The sequence below is a fragment of the Mustela putorius genome, unplaced genomic scaffold, assembly GCF_011764305.1.
Source record: "Mustela putorius furo isolate JIRA1106 unplaced genomic scaffold, ASM1176430v1.1 tig00000174_pilon_pilon_pilon, whole genome shotgun sequence".
In the NCBI taxonomy this organism is placed as follows: Eukaryota; Metazoa; Chordata; class Mammalia; order Carnivora; family Mustelidae; genus Mustela; species Mustela putorius.
In genome coordinates, this window is record NW_025421304.1 from 39,368,728 (window position 1) to 39,387,837 (window position 19,110).

A 19,110-nucleotide genomic window follows, 5' to 3' on the forward strand; every position below is an offset into this window, starting at 1 on the left:
AAATAGAGCCTGGTCTGCAGTTTAGAGCTTCTCATATTTTTTCCTTAAAATGAAGCCATATAGGGTCACAGCAATTAAAAACATAATTTTGCACATGGCCATATTTGCTACTTTTGGATGATGTTGTTGGGTCCCCAATATTGGGTCTCCGAATAATGGGTCTGTGATTAAAGGAGTGAGACTGATACAAAGCGAAAGTCCAGCAAAGCTTTATTTCCCGCCAAGCATCAAGAATCAAACCAACCATCAAACAGACCAGTCAGGGCTGCCCCTTACAGAGAAGAAGACCCCTCTCTGTTTCACAGACTAGCTTTTATAGAGCAAAGGCCAAGTGGTTGGGCCTGGCCACACACAGGTGGCCAATGAGATTGTAACACACACAGGAACCTCCACAGTGATGCTAGGCGACCAATTGAATTACAATTTACCCTAGTAGACATTTGAACCAGCCTATCACCTTGGTCAGAATTGGTGCCCAAAAGGTTCCCAAAGGACGGAGCCCATACTCCTTAGCTAGGAGACAGTATGCGCCCCCACTGATTGAATACCTCCCCCTGACCCACCCTTGTATTTGGGTTTTTTTTTTTACCTAGGGCTGGTTTCTGGGACTTAATTTTTTAAGTACGTTCCCCTAGGCTGGGGGCAGGGTCAATTTCAGTTTTACAACAAAATGGCAGTTCAATCGGGGTGGGGTTGCTCTGGCTGAATAGTCCCTTACAATGTCACAGATCAGCTATGGGAACTTGGGCAAGGGGTGGGTCTCAACTTTCTCATCTGTAAAATGGAAAAGATAATAATACTGATCTTACAGGATTTGGGTGGATGGAAGGAGTTAATACGTGCCAAGCCTTTAGAATGATGCCAGAGACATGGCGAGCGCTCTGCGATCTTACCGCAGGAACAAGAGGTCAATCACGGGCGAGGAAGGGTGCAGCCCAGCCTGCCCAGGTCAAGCACAAGCTTTCCGTGGGTGATCTCGAGTTTATGTTATAGTTTCATAGCATTTTGATTACTTAATCCATTCATTTTTTTTCCCCACATATATATTTGGCTGAGAACCTACGGAAGGCAGCTCTCCCTCCAAGATGTTAGGGGAATTGGGTGGGAAACCCAGACACACCAGGTTCCCAGCCTTCGTGTAGCTTTTGTTTCTATGCCAAGGATTTGTTTCATAAGAAACTTCTCGCCCCGCCGCATGGGTGATCTGCAGGGGCCCGGAGCCTCGTTCCCCATAAGGCTTGGGATACCTCCCCACCCCATGCACAGGGCTGCACGTGCCCAGTAGAGAGATGCTGGTCCTGGTGGGAATGCAGGGTCTTAACAACAGCACAGGGGTACCGCAGCCCAGCAGCAGCCTGGCCCAGAGCCACTGTCCACTAGGCTCAAGGGTCTGGTTTCTCCTCTGGCTTGCTCCTCCATTAGTCTTTGTCCCGTTTCTTTCCTGTCCTTGCTGAGGAATGTCCCCATCACCCTCAGTCTGGTTCTCCTGTTTCTGGATTTACTGGATTACTCTAGTTAATATTCTTTGGGCGCAGGATTGTGGGAACTCCTGTCCATTCCAAGCACCTATTTAGAAAGAACCTACTGTCCTAACAGCAGTCAGACCCATTGTGTTCATGGTGGTTGGTGGCAAACCAGCTCCCCTCTGGCAAGCCCTAAGCTCTGAGAAGCAGCGAGCCTGTGGGCGAATGAATTTCCATCATAATCGCTCCATTGTTGGTGTTGTTTACTTCAAAGTTAAGCTCGCCTCACGTGCAAGTCAACTGCTACTTGCTATTTCCCAAGCTCAACAGGAAAGCATTCAAAACTAAGCCTTGGGGATTTGCACAATAAGAAATAACCTAGGATAATTGGTCCTTGGGCCCCCGAATTTTTATCATCATTAAAGCTACTGTTTATTGAACACTATGGGGCTGATACTGCGCTAAACACTTCTCACACCCTCTCTTATTTAACTCCTTTCACCCAGGAGACTTACGAGGTAGGTGTTAACACCATTTTACAGATAAGCAAATAACTGTGAAATAACTTTTGTAAGGTCTTGCAGCTGGTGTGTGTAGAATCTGGGGTCCATAACCACTTCGCCCCACCTCCAAAGCCCTGAGCTTCCAACTGCTAAGAAACACCCCTTCCAGTTTTACCTTCAGTCACAATCAGATACCTGTTCCGCAGGTCCCCAGCCTTCCTTGCCAGGAACTCCCCTTCCTGGGACTGGAAAGCGGGTGCGATTGGCTGGATGACGGATGTCGTCCTAAATACCGTCTTTATCCATGACCGACTGCCACCCGCCCACTCTCCCCCAGCCCCCAAAGGACTTCCCAAGCTTCTGACCCAAAGTGGCACCTGATAAAATAATTTAGCTCTTGCAGTATTGGAAGCTGACATATTAATGCAAAGCCTCCTGAAATATTACTCATTATTATGCATTTTGCCAGCATTTGAGTGATTTGTGAACTCTTCATTGGAATAAAGTACTGTAAATGATTCATGAATGACCAAGTTTATGAAATTCTATAAAAATATTAGCAGGTGGTAATGATTGCCTCACACTGTGAATATAATCTGCCCGCTGCGAATATGTCAATATGGCAGGACAGGAAGAGAGTGGGGGACAGAGTCTGTCGGGCAGGTCGGGGGCCAATGGACGGTCCGGGCTTCCAAAACTGGAAGCAAGGCCAACGTAGTGGGCAGGTGTGAGCGGGAGCTCTTCCCCTGGTTCTGTTGTCCACCATTGGGAGACATACCAGGGACTGGGGAGGTCATGGCTGGATGGGAGACAAGAAGAGAGAGAATTAACATTTACGGGGCACCCGTGAGGTGCCCAAGAGCTCCCTAGAGTACTAGATACGCTAACCTACGAAACAGGTTTATCATCTTGCCTTTATGGATGTGTTCGCTGAGGGCCAGGGTAGTTCCCAAGATGCATTATTGTTATTAATGTTGCTGTTCATGTTGATTGAACATTTTCAATGTGCCGAGGCTCCGTGCTTAATACCCAAATGATGTTCTCATTTAGTTTTCACGAAGATGAGCTTAATAATGTCATCATGCCCGATTATAGGACCAGGACCTGGAACCACCTGTGGTCTTGGCCTCAGCATCGGAGCAGGATTTCATTGTCTCCTTCTGAATATTTGTTCTCATTTTCTGGGATAGAACTTGCTCTGCGTCAAGCCAATTTCTTGGATACATTTTGACTCTATAGTTAAGATTGTTGCCATAAAATTGGAATCCACCTGGCAGAAAGAAGGTTGTTCCTTGTTTTCTTTCACTCCTGTGGCTCTGCCCTGTTTCTAACCCACAGGGAGCTCCAAGACAATTTGGCAGAAGATATGTTAAAGTGAAAAATGCTGCTGTCCAGTGGAAATATGTGTATCATAACATTAGTGATTTTAAGAGAACCGAGACATGTAGATTTGCCCAGATCAGAGAGTTATTTAGTTGATGAATCTGTTTATTATAATGTTTATGTTACACGTGGATCATGCATGTATTACCTGATAGGACCGAACTGCCCTTAATAGGATTTGTGCCTGGAATGCTCCCCCGGCCCGCAATTGTAGGGACAAGTTAGATCCTTCTTCATCCTCTGGTCCAATCGCCCCCATGGCCATCTTTCTTAGGAGTCCTGGTGGTGGTCCACAAAATCCCCCCAACTCGTGTATAACGAAAGGGATTTACTAAAGGATGCCGGGGGCTTATGTAATTGCCAAAGGGACCCAGTAACCTGGTTCACATGGGACATGCCCGGCGGTGGAGCTGCAGGAAATGCCCAACCATGGAAGATACTGTTGGAGAGCAAGGGTCCTCAGCCTTGGCACGGCTGACAACTGGGGCTGGACGATGCTTTGTTATGGGGGCTGGCCTGTGCAGTGTGGGGTGTTTTGAAACACAGCTGGTCTCGAACTACTAGATCCTACTAGCACCCCTGATCCCAGTCTGGACAGTCTAACACTATCGGGAGACCTTTTAGAAAATCATCCCATAGGGGGAAATGCCGCCTGGCTGAGAGCCAGTGTTGTAGAGGAGCTAGGACTGCCGCCCGCTCTTCAGCCACCCTGCTCCCGCGGTGCTCAGAACTGGGCGGTAGCAAGTCTGCCTGGGCTGCCCAGAAAGGGAGTGATTCCCACAGCATGCTCTCTGAACCTTAGATCCCAGAGCAGGACTGCTGCCTTAAGTCCCTCTTCCTTTGCCAAGTCTAAGGGCAGGATGTCTTCAGGGGAGAACCTGGGTCATGCAACGGACTGTTGCCAAGCTAGGAAGAGGCTCCGGGCGACGCTGACATCTACAGTGTCGGTCACATCACGGGTACCATCTTATTCCAGGGAGGAGACGGTCCGTGATAAGCGTGGTGGTCCGAAGGCAGGTCACCAGCCCATGCCCAGGAGACTGTGTGGCTTCACACCTCTGATCCGAACTTCTCTCACTGCGCCGGACCTGTCAGTCAGTGACACACGTGCCCTTGGACAGAACCTTGACTGGAAGGGGACGGAGAACGTGGGTTAAAAGCTCAGGCTCTGCAGTCAGACCTAATAAGGCTAGAGTTCTGATTCCGCTGTCCGAGGAACTATACGAAACTGCCGTTTTTACAGATGAACAAAGGGCGAATACCGGCCGCGTCACGGTGTCACCTTTGGCAAGTTATTTAACTCTTTCTTGTCTTTACCTTGGATGTAGAAATGGCAGGGTTGCGCCCCGGCTGCGCCATGGTTGTAAGTGGGACATGCAGGACAAGCACTCAGTACGGCCCCTGACGGGTGTCCCCAAGCCAGGAGCCATCGCCTCCGGTACCAGTCGTGCAGGTGAAACAGAGCTGAAAGCAACGTCCATGCCGCTGCGTGTGTCTCTGTAGAAGGGAGTTGTTTCGATGGGCGGTGTTCCAGCTGTGGCCCCCAGCCAGCCCCATCATCTGGGACCTGGTCAAAAATGCACATTCTCGGGCCCGCCTCCAGGTCTCCAGCCCCGCAGTCTGGGTGTCCACAAGCCCGTGAAAGCGCTCCAAATCCAGCTCGCGCTCTTAAAGACTGCCTTGTTTTTGTTTCGGTAAGGGCTCCTGAGAGCCGGGCAGGTCGGTCCCAGGCTTCTTTGCTCCATCACATTTAGACGTGAGATCGTTTCAATGGCACGTGTTGGAGGGTTTGCTTATTTCTCAGAAACCGGCCTTTTAGGCCAGAGATGAAAGTGTCTTCAGAATATTTGAGCAGGTCCAGGAGACGATGACTCCTGATAGGAGGCAGCCGGCCCTGGGGTCAGCAGAACGGGCTTCTCTGTCTTATGACATCCGTAAGCCTCGAGTGACTTATTAGTGGTTCTCAAACTTTGCTGCACGTTAAAAGCATCTGGGGAGATTTTAAGGCTCCTGACGGCCAAGCTGCTCTCCAAACCGATGACGCCGGCATGGCTTGGAGTGGGACCAAGCATCCGTACGTTTATAAAACTTCCAGGTGTTTCCCTGGAGAAGCCACGTTGGGGAACCTACGGGATTCATCTCTCCCATCTGTACCGCAGTTTACTCAAACCACTGAAGATAATCACCCCAACCAGGTGGCCTTGTCGTGACTCAAGTGACACAGCGCACGGAGGAGTTTCTAACATGGAAACGCAGGAGACCAAAGGCCTCCGTTCCCTCTGTCAGCGGCTTGACTCTGAGCGAACAGCAGAAGCTAACTACTTTCCGGCCTCTCTTTGGACACAGGCACTTAAAAAACTGAAATGCAGAAAAACAGAATCGGATAAACAAATGAACAGGTTGTCTTGTGACTACGTTTCAGAAAAAAAGTAATAATAATTCAGGATTTGGTCGCGGCCTCTCCGCACCCCAGTGCCCCCAAGCACCTCCGTCTGGCTCCTTCACGTTTCTGAGCACGTCGGTCCAAGCCGGCCTTATCTGCCGGGCGCAGCTGGCGACGCTGAGGCAGAGACGTCGCCGAGCCCGCAGCGTGCCCGGGTCGGGGTGCTTCTGGCTGATTGTTTCTCTGGTCCACTAAGCAAAAATGCTTCCTCACTCAGGGCTGTGGGGATGCGCTTTCCTAGACCTCGTTTGCACAAACTCCTAGAAGAGGTGCAACTTGCATCTCGGCAGGTGGGGTGAACTTGACGCCCCTCGGCCCGGTCCTCCGCTGGCCTGGCCCACAGGCTGCACCCGCACATGCACGGACGCTACACATGTGACCACACCGCGTCCCCCTCTGTCCGTGCGTCTAACGACGGCCGAGTCTGCTCAGCGTGGCCCCCTTGCCTTGTGTTTGTCACAAACAAAGAATCACGGTACATCACGACAGCAAGAGCCTTCAGACCCCATTACTCCAAACCGCTCAGTTTACAAATAAGAACGAGTTAAATAATTGTCTGACAGCTCGGACTCCGAGTGCTCAAAAATCGGTTGCCCGTGTGTCGTGATTCCTCAGTAGCGGGCAGGGATGGAGCTGCTCTGGGACCGGGTCCTGCAGACGCAGGTGAGACATCCTTGCGAGCTCCCCCCACGCAGTCCCCCGCTCTCTGCAGTCATTGACAGCCGTGAAGTTGTTTTCTTGTTGTTTGTTTTTGTTTTTTGTTTTTTGGGGTTTTTTTCCCCCATTTGGTACAAACGAGCCGGGGAGGGAAGGAATCTGTTCAGCGGCATGGACAGGGAAGAAGAAGCACAAGCGGGAATATCAGAACAGACCGAGCTTCTTATCCAGCCCCTTAAAGTTAAGCTTGACACTCTTGGGTTAGAGGGCAGGAAATGATGGGAACTTTTTTTTTTTTTTAATGAGATACTGTGTGAAATTGGAGGTGAGGACCCAGAAGCTAATTAAACCAGTTACAAAAGACAGGGTAAAATTCTAGGTTCAAGCACTATGGCTATGAAGCCAAGCGACAAAAGTCATTAAGAAGAGTGCCTTCCCCACAGCCACCCCCGGGACCGGGGCCCACACATTGGTGGGGGAAGTGTTGGCAGTTAGTGGGTGGATGACCAGGCTGAAGGGCCCCCAAGTGGCCCACTCCCCGGGAAGAATGCAGGGGAAGGAGAATACGACATTAATCGGGAGCCCTTGTGAAACCAGCTTTGGACACCCCAGGAAATACTTGGGGATTGAGATCGTCATAGGGACTGAGTTCCCCTTGAGCGGGCTGAAAGCTGGCTGTGTCCATGACAGGAGATTTCTACAAATATGAGTCAGGTCCTCCTCAGGCACCGGGGAGCAAGCAACCTCCAGGTTACCCGTGATGCACCTCAGTTCGGGCCGGCCCGCTGCTGACCGTTTAACCGGGGCCGCCCGAGATGGAGAGGATCTGGGCACAGAATCCCGGGGTAAATGGGAGCAAGTAAACACGCTTTTGCCCCCTGGAGCTTCTGTTCTGGCCAAGAGACGTGGAGGGAAGTGGGTCGGCGCCTCTGGAAAGGCAACTTGGGACCCTCAAAATGATGTGTCTGTCTCAAGGAGGGCACACACCTGGCAGCCCTATCAGGCAGGACCTAGATGGCCCCTAAGACTGACTCAGCCCACGTTCGCAGGATGCCTGATCAGCCGGGCCAGCCGCCCTTTCGAGGTGCCGGGGACAGAACTGTAAACAAACCACCAAGGTCCTGCTCTACGGAACTCTGGCGATAAACGGAAATGACTGAGTACGGAACATGTCAGGTGGTTGTAAGCACAAGGAACTGAAACGGAGCGGGTGAAACATACAGAGAAGGATCGGAGACACCATGTGGCTCCGGCGGGGCCAGGGTGGGAGATGCCATTCGTGAGCAGGTCTGATGGGACATCTGAGGGCAGGAATGCTGTCCTAACCTCCTGGTACCCTTGATAGCAGGGGTTCTCAACCACACAGCCATAATCAGCAGGGTGATTGTGCCCCCCCACCCCCACCCCCCCCCGCACACACACACAGAGGACATCTGGCAATGTCTGGGCACATCTTTGGTTGTCACAGCTGGGGGAGTGGTACCACTGGCACCTAAAGGGTCGAGATCAGAGATGTTGCTCAATATCCTAGAATGCACAAGACAGATCGTGCACGCCATGATCTGCAGGCTCTGGCATGGAGATGGAACTGGCCTCTTAGAGGGTCTGAAGCTGGACTGTGGTTTATTCACTCAAATATTCATCAAGCTTGAATAGGAAAGAGGTCTGTGTTTGTCACTGGGGTACCGCAGTAGGGCCTACTGCTCCTGTCCTTGTAAAGCTCACTGTCTAGCTGGGGACATCACCCTAGAACAAGGGCAGGGGTCAGGAACAGCCTTCCAGAGCACATGACATGAGTGCTTGAGGGTAAGGAGTTAGCCGAGTGACAGGGAGGGGGACAGGTCAGAAGGGGCTTCAGACACCTCCAGAGGAGCTGTCCAGCAGGGCTCCCATGGGAGACACGAAATGAACAGGACAGAGGGGAGAAGGCAGGGCTCGTGTGCTGAGAAACGAGCTTAGACATAATCCCCGTAAGTGACAGGCAGATGTTAGAGGATTTTAGGCTGAAGAGTGACATGATCAGATTTGGATTTGGCGAGGATGGCTTTGGTTGCCCGCTGACAATGAGCGGGAGGCAGCAAGTCCTGTCTGCGGGTCTCTGAAGCCAGAAGGACACAGAGCAGATAAACAGCATCCTCACCCAGGGAGACGCAGGAGAGGCGACCAGCCCCATTGGGAGGATATTAAGTGTACGTTGAGATGGACCGTAGCCGGAATCGGGGAGCCAGGTCCTGCCAGGCCTTGCAGGGCAGGGGAAGGAGCTTGGATATTATCCTCAAGAAGCCTAGGAGGGTTTTACGCAAGGAGAGTGACATCCAATTTGCATTTCAGGAAGATTTATTTGAATAAGTCAATAAAACATACTAATTGCCATGAAATAGAAATTAATTCAAAAGTGCATTCATTTGTTGAGAACCCGGCACCTAGCAGGCACTGGGGGCGAGAGATAAAAGATAAAACCCCGCCTTCCCTGAGCTCAGCCTTCAGTTCCCTTGTAGACGAGAGTAAGCCAGAGATCTTTGCTTTATCCTGAATGCACGTGCGGAGGCGTTGGGGGTGCTGTGTGTGTTGGCTGGTCCTTCCTATTAGTTTGGCTCAGTCTCCAGGCCAAGGAAACACTCTTTGTTGAGATTCCAAGTGTTCAGTTCTGTCTTCTATGGGGGGTTATCGGTGTGCTATCTCAAGATTATTTATTAAACACAGTTGGCTTGAGCTGTTAGCTATCGATGCGTTTGATTGGCATCTGTTTTATATCTTTATTATGAAGAAGGCTTATCTCTCCTTCACAGTGAGGCACTAGGTGCACAAAGATCATTTCCATATTATTTTTCTCTCTTCTGAAGGTGCAGAAGTTTGCATAATGGGCCCCTTGAAGCAAAGGCCATCCGTTCAAGTGCCCTGTCGGAAAGATGACTGATCGCTGGTTAGGACTCGACTGTGCTCTGTCACTCAAGGGTGCTTCCCCCTGGGGTCTCACGAGCCTGGCCCCAGAGCAGGCACCCCAGGGGTGGAATAAAGTGAGAGGAGCCTGAGAATTTAGTGAGAAGCCATCCTCACCCCCTGATGACTTAGCAAGCCAAACCACACGTACGGATCCGAGACCCCATTGACCATGCTTGACAGGAAGGAGTCAGGAGGAGAGCCTTGTGCTTTTCCAAGTTGATCGCACACACCCGGCTTGGGGTGCACATTCGCTGGAGCGCTAACACCCAGGGCGCAGCACGGGCAAAGACCCGAGGAGGCGGAGGTCTTGGCCGGCCAGTCAGCAAGGCCCAGAAAACCAGGTCCCTGACATCTCACAATTCATTGCACATGCATTTTCTGTTTGAGATTCAGTGCAGAGCCTAATAACTCCAGCCATGACAGCAGCAAAATATGGCCCAGACAGCCGGGAGGATTTACTCTCTGCCCCTTTCCGGCAAAGGTTTGCCAAGCCCTGGACTAGACTCACCTTCACATCCCTTAGGAAACGGCAGCTCCCGCAGTCTGTTGACAGTCTGATTTCAGAAATTTTTGAGACCATAGTCAGTCCCGAAAGGGGGTATATAAGTTCCCCTTTTCTGGAGATTTTCCCAGGGAAGTCTAAATGTGCGTGCCCTTTCAATGACGGGGATGCTGTTGGACCCAGAGGTGAACGAGGCCTGAAGGAAAGCCCCGTTTCCCAGTCACAAGCAGGGGCCGCCCAGCTTCGTCCGCACACCGCTTCCCGAGTCAGGAAAACAGTGGTTGGAAAAGGCTTCGCGAGGGGAGAATGCCAGCAGGGGTGGCGAACGAGGCAAGGCTCCCCGTCGCTCCTCTCACCCAGCATGGTCCCTCTGTGGAGCGCTGAGCAGGGGGCTGCCCGCAGGCCTGAGCCGAGGGGCAATCGTCCTTGCCTCGGCTCCGGGTGTTAGGAACCTCCGTCCCTCCGTTCCCGTTTCTGTCTTAAGAAACTTCCACAAACTGCCACAAACTTGATAGCTTAAAACAAAACAAATCTGTTCTCTTACCATTCTGGAGGCTGGAAGTCAAATCTGGTGTCAGCGGGCTAATGTCAAGGTTGCAGCTGGTAGGGCTGGTTCCTTCTGGAGGCTTTGGGAGAATCCATTCGCTGGCTTCCTCCCGCTTGTAGAGGCTGCCCGCTTGCCTTGGCTTGTGGCCTCTTCCGTCTTCAGAGCTGGCCGTGGTGGGTTGAGCCCTGCTCACAGTGACATCTTTCTGGTTCTCTTCCCACCCTCTGTCTCCTATTTAAGGACTCTGCTATCACTTGGGGTCCACCTGGATAACCCAGAACGACCTCCTCATTTTAAACGCAGCCCATCGGCCCATTAATTCCATGTGCAACCTTAGCTCCCCTTTGGCTAGAAACTAACATGGCCAGTTTCCAGGCACTAGGATGTGGACATCCATGGGGGCTGTTATGCTGCCTATCACCATACCCCCCTTTATAGATGAGCAAGTCAAGGCACAGAGCGGGTTAGGAACTGATGCGTGGTCACACAGCGGGGAAGCAATGGATGGTCTTCAGCTTGGCCCCAGCCGTTGTCACCTCCCAGACACGGGGGTCGATGGCACAGCCAGTGGTGTGGCTGCAGACAGAGAACTAGAGGGAGGAGACGCTCAGTGACCCCCTGTGGCAGTCCTGGGATTCTGTCTCCTACAAGTTGGAGGCAGTTCCCAGCTGGGAACTCCATGCTCTTCCCGGCAATGGCTTCCAGGAGCCTCCCAGCGCGCCCCACACTGTTCTTGGCCTAAGGCTCTGGAGAGTGACTGGACCACACCTGTTGCCTCCTCCTAAGCAGGAAATCCTAACAGCTTGAAACTGGAGACTCTTTTTTTTTACCTTTTTTCATTTGGAGACACGGGGGCTTTGGGAGACATCCGGAAGCCGTTCACGTGGCTGGTAGTTGAAGGAGCCAAAGGACAGGCGGCTTCTCCCCGCCAGGGTGCTGCGGGCGCACGCCGGCCCTGCCACAAGTACCATGTGGCGAGTACCACGTGCTTGGTTTGCTCCCTGGGAGCCAGGGGCTCTCAACTTGGAATGATGCAGGCCCTCGGGGGACAGGGGGCAAGGTCAGGAGACGTCTCTGGTTGTCACATACGGGAGAGGGACACTACTGGCGTGTGGAGGGTACAGACCAGGAAGGCCACTAGATCTCCTGCGATCCCCAGGACAGCCCCCACCCCAAAGAAGGATCCAGTCCCCAAAGCCAACCAGACCTCTGCTGAGAATCCCTGGCGGGGGTCGAGGGATGGTAATGAGAACAGTAAAACCTGCCTGGTAGGGTCGCTGTGAGCTTTGCAAGTAAGAGCGTGTGCTCTCCGTGAGAACTGTCATCTAACCAGGCTGGCCCTCGGCACCCGGACCACACGCAGGGGAGCTGGCCCCTGGCTCGGCGCGGCTGCACCTGGCCTGAACTCGTCCACGCTTACATCTGAGAAGCACTCTGCTCGCCAGTGTGCAGTTTTTATTCTTCATGGTGTTTTTAATTTTTTTTTTCTTATTGCGGAAGACAAACTCCATTTCCTTACTCCTGAGGGAAAACTGATTCCAGCAAAGGCCATTTGTCTCTGGTTCCTTAAGATCTCAATAATTTACTGCAAGTTTATTTTTATTGAAAATTATGTAGATATTATTCAGAAACACAATTTCCAACTATACGGAACACTTAAGCAGATTATATTTTAAGTGTTAATACATACATTGGGGATATATGCTGGAATGTGCATTTCTCAAAGACACTTTTTCCCTTTTTTATGACTCTCTGCCTTTGAGATCCTCAGACTTGTGTGCTATGAAGTGCTGAAGGATTAAAATCTTTTCCAAATGGATATTATGTTATAAGTTATGGGTTGTTACCATTTGACTGCAATTCAAACTTCTGACACTCTCTATCGCTTATATGATTAATTCAGAAATGATTTGCATTTAAATGCATTGAAGATATTTAACTTGCGATTCCAAATGTACCTCTTATAAGCCTGGCAGAAACACTCAATCGCTATTGTATGGGGACCCCCCACCCTTGTTACATGGACCTGAGAAGGATTCAGGTATTAACATAGCATAGCTTTTTCAAAGTGTTTCTGAGAAATACAAGAACTGAGAGATGTCCATCAGAGCACACACACACACACGCACATGCGCACATACACTCACACACTCCCTTGGGAACATTTGGGAAACATTGAAAGTTTGGGAAACATTGAAAATTATAATTGCTTCTTTAAAATTCACAGTGCTCATTTAACACAGCGAAGACATTTTAGAGACCTGCGCTGGAGAAGCCTGTTTTAACCAGCATATTCTGCATATTTAAGAACCGAAACTTTCAACAGCGCTCTCCCATAAGAACTATTAGCCATTATTAAGAAAACACACTGTGGATAATGTTGGTGAGAACAAATATTTAATTAATGAGATCAGAAAGGAGCAGTCAGCTTAGAGACATTTCCCTGGGAGGCCGCATGGTCTGGCATTCTAGAAAAATGATTGTGGAGACATTGGGGCCGCCTTTCTCCATGAATGTGGCAGAAACCAAGCTCTTCTCACTTCCTGTTGTTTCAGTCAACCAAGAAGGGAGTCCATGAGCTGATACATGTAGTCCGGACACACAGTGGGATTACTCAGCCACACAAAAGCAATGATACAATGTGGACAATCCTTGAAAACATGATGCCAAGGGAGAGAAGTCAGACACAAAAGGTCCCATGTTGCACGCTCCCACCCGATAGAAAGTCTCTGGTAGGGAAATCCACAGAAACAGAAATCAGACTCCTGGGGAGTACCGGGCATGGGGTTTCCTTGGAGTGGATGAAAACACTTCAGGTCTAGACAGTGGTGATGGTGGGACAACACTGTGACTTCCCTAAATGCCCTTCACTTACGCACTTAAACTTGTGTATTTTGTGACTTCAGCTCCGTGTTCTTTAAATCATGAAATAAACATGCTGAGGGAGGCGGGAATGACAGGGCAGGAAACCCAGGTGTGAGGAAGTGGGGGTGTGGAGAGGGGTAGAGGGAAAAGTGGGAAGGCCGAGGCGGACGAGGAAGTTCAGGAGGCTGTCCGGCCGCGTTCTCCAAAGCAGCATGGACGACTGCTCCGTATCAGATAATTTGAGGAAAATACAGCCCAAGGAGAGGTTGAGTACACAGGACTGGCCACTGAGAGAGGATAGAAGGGCAGGGTTCGCCCACCTCAGCAGAGAGCTGATGGGGAACCCACACCATGGCGGTGTGTCAATGACCACAGCTCGGTGGCCCACGCTTATGTCTTTACTCCCGAGAGGGAAGCAAGGGACCATGACACTAAGAATGCTGAACTTTAAGGGCCCTTTATTTGTAGGGACTCCTTCTGAAATCCTGTTCCCAGTGTGGTGTTGTGACTTTGCATTTTTCTCCTTGACGTGGGCCCCCAGACTGAGTCACCTTCAGCTTCCCCGCAATACCCGGACGAGCCCCTGCGATCGAGCCTGGTGACGCCAGTGTGTATTTTAGCATTGTCAGACTTGACGTGCATTCGTGCCTTCCTAAACCCACTGCCTGGCATATCGGGGAGGCCCTGGACAAGTGTGGTCCACGGGAACTTTGTGCAGTGACAGAAATGTCTGTGTCTTGCTGTCCATTGTAGCGGAGTCCAGTATGGTAGGTAGCGAGCTCGGGAACCATGGCTAATGTAATTATGAAACGGAACTTTTTGCTTTATTTAATTTTCGTTCATTTTAATTTAAATGGTCTCATGGCTACTGGCTACTCTATAGGTAACTGCAGATCCAGGAAACCATGGGCGAAAACGCCACCTGTTGCATCACGCAAGTCTGTGTTCTGTTAGCTTTACCTCTTACTAGCTGTGTCCTTCAGGGAAAGTGGCTTAATCTGTGGGCTTTGGTTTCCTCATCTGTGGAAGGGAGAAATGATAGGACCTACTCCCTAAAGCTTTTTTCAGGATGAAAGGAGATATTATATGTTGAAGGCATATAATAAGCAAAGCATCTAGTGAGATCACAAGTAGGTAGAGAGAAGGGGAAGCAGGCTCCCCGCTGAGCAGAGAGCCCAATTTGGGGCTTGATCCCAGGACCCTGACATCATGACCTGAGCGGAAGGCAGAGGCTTTAACCCACTGAGCCACCCAGAAACCCCTGTGTGTGCCTTTTGATTCTGGTAATTCATCCACGCTTTACACTGCCGCGTTTTGAAGAAATGAGGCTCCGAGATGTGACGTAACTATGCTTGGGGTCATATCACCAACCAGAAGGCAGAAGAGTGGGGATTTTTATTCCCATGTGTTCCAATGGCAAGGTCCGTTGGCTTCCTGGTGCACTGCGTTCCTTGAATGCTTGGTTGCCAAGCTCTGTTCTGTCAAGAGAATGAGATGGGGACTGAGGAAAGGGTCTCGCTTTTCCTCTTAATGCTGGCCCACTAAGTGAGCTGCTCTGTTGAGACGGGATCTCCAGCAGCAGCTGAAATCCTAGGGACAACTCGTGAGTGTGGGAGCGGGAGTGTCTCTACAGTGGTCTTTGTTTCTTACACAGGTTGGTTCCAGGCAGGTTCTGGGCTTGGATAAGCAGAGAAGACCCTAGACTCTCCTAGGGTACAGAGTCGACCACCCCTCAATTAGACAGAGAACACTCTCGATAATGCAAGTCACACAGCGAGGTTTATTTCCAGTTAGCAGGGGGTCCAAGTATCCACCCGGCGCAGCGGGTTTCAACAAGGCCCCCGAGCACTCAAAGCCAAGGGTTTATGTAGCATTTTCAAGGCACCTCTCCATGGCTACATACATATCTTGCGCCCCACTTTGACAGTTTAACTTTGTTTAAACTTTTGCCACCCCAGCATCACCCTGGCGCCATCCTGGCAGTTAAGTGAGATTTAGGTTTAGAAGAAATTTAGCTTTATTTACATTTCCTTCTGCCTCTGCCTCCTTCAGTTGTATGGTGGGGAGGGCGACCTTAGGCCTTAAGGAACTGAGCCACTTGTCCCTGGAAACTGGGCCCTTGAAGAGATAGCCTTTTTGTTGTAAATCACCAGGACCTTTGCAAACCAAGGGAGATTCCTGTCTTGTAGGATTGTGATCTCTGCCAAGTGAACTATTTGTTTTCTTTACAATCTGGCCCCTGTGGGCCATCACGCTTAACCACCCTGGTGGTATATGATTAAGTTGTTTCGTAGGTTTTAGCTACTTTCTCTTATCTCAAGTTACGTAGGTGCGCCCTGTGGACTGGTTAGAGACGCTCAGTAAAATGGCTTCCCGGCCTTCAGGATGGCCATTCTGATGCTAACCCACTCTTACAGTGCCAGGTGCCGGCTTTTGTTTTGCCAAGATGGCTATACTTATGTCAGGGCTAGACTCGAGGTGGGTACAGCCTTGTTTTTCTTGGCCTTCACACCTGGAGCTGGTTTCTGGGACTCCCCTAGGGGAGGGGAGCAGGGACAGTAGAATAGGGCCTTACACTCTCTCATCTCAACCCCCAGAAAATTCTGATTGAGTTGAATCTTTCAGACTCTCTATTTATTCAACCACTCTTGACTTGTGTTTTAAGATAATGAATATCCCTTTTTGAATACTTTCTTCTTCTCTGCATAAAGCTGTCTCCAAATCCTAGAAAACCAGCTCTGGCCTAGACAGAAGCCAGACCGCCTTCTCTGGTTCTGACTTTAGTTGTAAAGAACACAAGCATCCTGTCGTCTTCACCTCTGGGCTAAGAGCAGAGTCGGGGCCTTGAATGAATTTCTTTTTCAGATCGGAGAGATCGGTCAGCCACAGTGGACTGTCCTGTGTGCGCTGTCGAAGGCTCCCTGGTCACACCCTCAAGGAAAGCTTCAGAAACCAAGAATCAGTGCCGGGTGGGGTGGGGTGGGGGGCTCATGCTTCACTTCCCACTCCGAAGACACTGTCCGTCTTGTCACACTGGCTGTTTAACAGCCCTGCCCATGTCATTCTTAAGAGAAACAGAGCAAGGTTTCATTAACGTGAGGGATCTGCAGCGGATCGGGTTTAAGTTATCACTGCAGAGGGAGAGCAGCAGGGTTTGCTCCTTAAGTCGGAAATAAAAAAGACGAATGGCAGGAGGGAATGAAGTCAGCTCTCCACTGCCCGGAGGCTTGGCCATCGGCACGTGAGGGAGGAGGGGAAAGCCCTTTCTCAACACCGATTATCTACCAAAGGCAATTAGTATCTTTTAATCTGAAAAAAAAAAAAAACATCCATTTACCATGGTAAGAGTCACAACTCCGTAACCCAGGATGGTCTTCTTTGTGTCCGCGGGGAGCCGGGGACGGGGTCCTGGCTGGCTCTGTGTAGCTCCGTGTAACTACAGACTTTTCTCAGGGGTTCTGGGGTCCCTGGCATGTTGAGAAGAGAGGAAGGAGGGCATCTTTAGGGCCGGTCACGTTCCTGTGACTCTGCTCGGAATCTTTAGGGCCTGTCGCCTTCCTGTGACTCTGCTCGGAATCTTTAGGGCCCGTCGCCTTCCTGTGACTCTGCTCGGAATCTTTAGGGCCGGTCGCGTTCCTGTGACTCTGCTCGGAATCTTTAGGGCCGGTCACGTTCCCGTGACTCTGCTCGGAATCTTTAGGGCCGGTCGCCTTCCTGTGACTCTGCTCGGAATCTTTAGGGCCGGTCGCGTTCCTGTGACTCTGCTCGGAATCTTTAGGGCCGGTCGCGTTCCTGTGACTCTGCTCGGAAGGGTCTTATTTGCCCACCCACCCCCCCCACTCACTCACTCACGCACTCATGAATTCAGCAGATGACTGTTTGACTCCCACGACCTGTCAGATCCTGTTCAGGGCAGTAAGCAATGACCCAGAGTTCCTGCTTTCAGGAACGTGCAGCCGGAGAGCGCGCAGGTGGTGATTAATGCCCCTGAGTTAAGTTAAACCGGGTGAGGAGGACAGAAAAAGCAATGAGTGAACGACGTCCTACTTTATATGTGATGGTCCAGGTTGGCCTTTGTGAGCAGGAGAAATTTAAGGAGAGGCCTGATGAAGGAGAAGGAGGTGAGCTCTGCAGAAATCTGCACGGCAAGGGAGCCACACAGCAGAGCAGCCAGCCAGACTGGGCAGAGAGTATTACAGAAGACAGGATCCTGCAGTCTGGGAAGGAGCTCAGAGAGAAACCTAGGCAAGTCTTTTTAGCAGCTCTACCTTTGCTTTTGCTTGAGTGGCCCCAATTCTTTCCCCGGGGCCTGGACCTCTTTCAACAGAAATGACAGCACATGCAAAGGCCCTGGGGAAGAAGTGAGTTCAATATGTTTGAGGAGGGGAGGAGGAGGAGGGAGGAAGTGGGGTGACTGGGAGGAGCAGGCGCCCAGAGGAAGCCTGCGCCATGTCACGATGGTAAACACGTTGGTCGTCTAATGGTGCTAAAGGGTTTCCTCCAACATTTTCTGAATTGTAACCAGTGTAAACTCAAAACGAGTTTTTCTAAAGTAGACGTGTTTGGAGGAGGTGAGTGGCCCAGTCAGGAGGGGCTGGGCTTACAGGGAGTGGGGTGAGAGCTTCAGAGAGCGAGCCCACCAATGACAGTGGCGGCCACAAGATCCATGGTGCCTTCAGGCCATCCGATCAGTGAGGGAGGGTCCCCAGGGGACAGGCAGAAGTCTTGGCGCCAGGGACAGCAGCAGCCCCTGGGAGAATCCCCAGAAGCTGTTTTGGGGGATTGTCGTCTTGGAGACTGTGTCAATCAGCTTCGGCCACCATAACACAAGGCCACGGACTGGCACCGAAACCGCAGAAATTTATTCTCACCATCCTAGGGGCTGGAAGTCCAAGCCCACGTATCAGAGGGTTGTTTTTTCTCAGGCCTCTGTCTCTTTGCTGTGACCTCACATGACCTCTCTTCTGTGTGGGCACCGTGGTGTCTGTTCTTCCCGTGATAGGGACACGGGTCATACGGGATAAGGGCCCCACCCCTAGTGGCCTCGCTTAACCTTAATGACCCCTTCGAAGTCCCCAAGTATATTTGTGTTGGGGTTGAAAGCTTCAGCGTGGGAAATTCAGGGGTGCACAGCTCAGCCCATAACTGTCTGCGCTGGGGACGATCCAGGAGCTGCTTCCAGATCGGCAGGAGAGAAGAGCGCGGCCAACTGGCGTCTTTCTCGGGAAACAGACGTCCACGCCACGGGCACCAGTGTCCCTTCGGCTGGTTTCTCATCTTCCCTGGCTCAGATGGGAGCCCATCCCAAGCAGCTCACGTTTTCCAGCACGTACTGCATGCAGAGACTGGGCAGGCAGCGTCCCTCGCCCTTAATAGAGCCCAGTGAAGCAGGTACCCTTCCTGCCCTCATGGGCCATTGCTGGAACCAAGGCACAGACAGGTTAAATGGCTCACTCAGGATGTGGTTAGTTTTCGGGGGAGCCTGGTCCCGGCAAGATGGAAGGGAAGGCCATCGTCCTTAGGTGGAGATCAGGTTTGGGATCGCAGGGTCTGGTGTTGCTGGGGTAAGAAATCCACGGACCCAACACTGTCCAGCTGGCCTGGGGGAGACACTTTCACAGCTGCCGCGTCGCGTGAGCCCAGAAGGCTTCACAGGGGGCTCCCCTGACTTGGTGGAAAAGGTCTTCACGCCCAGGTCCATCTGCAGAGAAGAATCCTGACGCCCCGCCACACTCCTGCCTCGGAAATGAGAAACGGATGCAAGGGCCAAGCGTTGTGTCCAGCCTCGGTGCACGGACTGCTTT

At 51.3% G+C, this 19,110-nt stretch overlaps 1 protein-coding gene across 1 annotated transcript in view; it reads left to right on the forward strand.

Moving 5' to 3' along the window:
• Positions 1 to 19,110, forward strand: part of CDH13 (cadherin 13) — a 981,609-nt gene that overhangs the window by 523,448 nt on the left and 439,051 nt on the right. The window lies entirely within an intron of this gene.